This window comes from Scylla paramamosain, chromosome 1 (genome assembly GCF_035594125.1).
Source record: "Scylla paramamosain isolate STU-SP2022 chromosome 1, ASM3559412v1, whole genome shotgun sequence".
NCBI classification, from domain to species: Eukaryota; Metazoa; Arthropoda; class Malacostraca; order Decapoda; family Portunidae; genus Scylla; species Scylla paramamosain.
In genome coordinates, this window is record NC_087151.1 from 558885 (window position 1) to 560000 (window position 1116).

Sequence of the window (1116 nt, forward strand, 5' to 3'; positions counted from 1 at the left end):
TTTTAACCCGACCGTGAGGCATTGTTACACTCAGGGAGGCGCTGGCGGTGCGGCACGGCAGCTCTCTCTCTCCTTCATGATGTTTACAGTTAGCGCAGTGGCAGGTCATTACGTTCAGAAAGACTCGCGTACCTCAGCTCTTGGCGATGTGTTACTCTTGGCGTGTTACTATCTCTCAGCTGTCAGGGAAGAGTACCAAGTTAAATCAACACAGAGCGAGGTTTTGACTTCCTGTACGGCTGGAAACACTCGTGTATCTCAGCTCTCCGCCACGTGTTACTCTTGCTGTGTCACTCTCCCAGACGTCAGGGAAGAGTATCAAGTTAAATAAAAATCTATCGAGGTTCTGAATACATGAGGTTAAGCTGAGATGGTGGAAGTGTTGGTAGGTGTTGCGAGTTGGTTTTGAATTGTGAACTTGGTTTATGAATGTATATGTATTTGTTAATCTTCATGGAAATGTTAATGTACGAATATATGACGTGTGGAAAACTTGGTGATGTTATGATAATAGTGTGGTAAGTAACAAAACTCTCTCTCTCTCTCTCTCTCTCTCTCTCTCTCTCTCTCTCTCTCTCTCTCTCTCTCTCTCTCTCTCTCTCTCTCTCTCTCTCTCTCTCTCTCTCTCTCTGTGTGTGTGTGTGTGTGTGTGTGTGTGTGTGTGTGTGTGTGTGTGTGTGTGTGTGTGTGTGTGTGTGTGTGTGTGTGTGTGTGTGTGTGTGTGTGTGTGTGCGTGCGAGCGCGTAAGTGCTTGCATGTGTGCACTAATGCATTTTAAAAACAGGAAGCGCAGTAATATGTTTCATAGCTGGAACTAAAAACATTAAAACAACAACAGAGCAACATCCGGAGATAACTTTGACCGGGCGACGCTCCCTCGTGACCAGAAACACTCCAATTGAACACAGAAAAATGAATAAAATCGTATTAACAATGGCGACTGTGCAAGACCACCACCACCACCACCACCACCAACACCACCACCACCACCACCAAACAGTAGCCAAACTAAAGACATTCGCCAACAACAAAAACACAAAACAGAAAGATACACGAGGTCATAAAAATTTCCCTAAGTTGCGACAAAAATATATATAAAAAAGAAAAGGGTAAGAA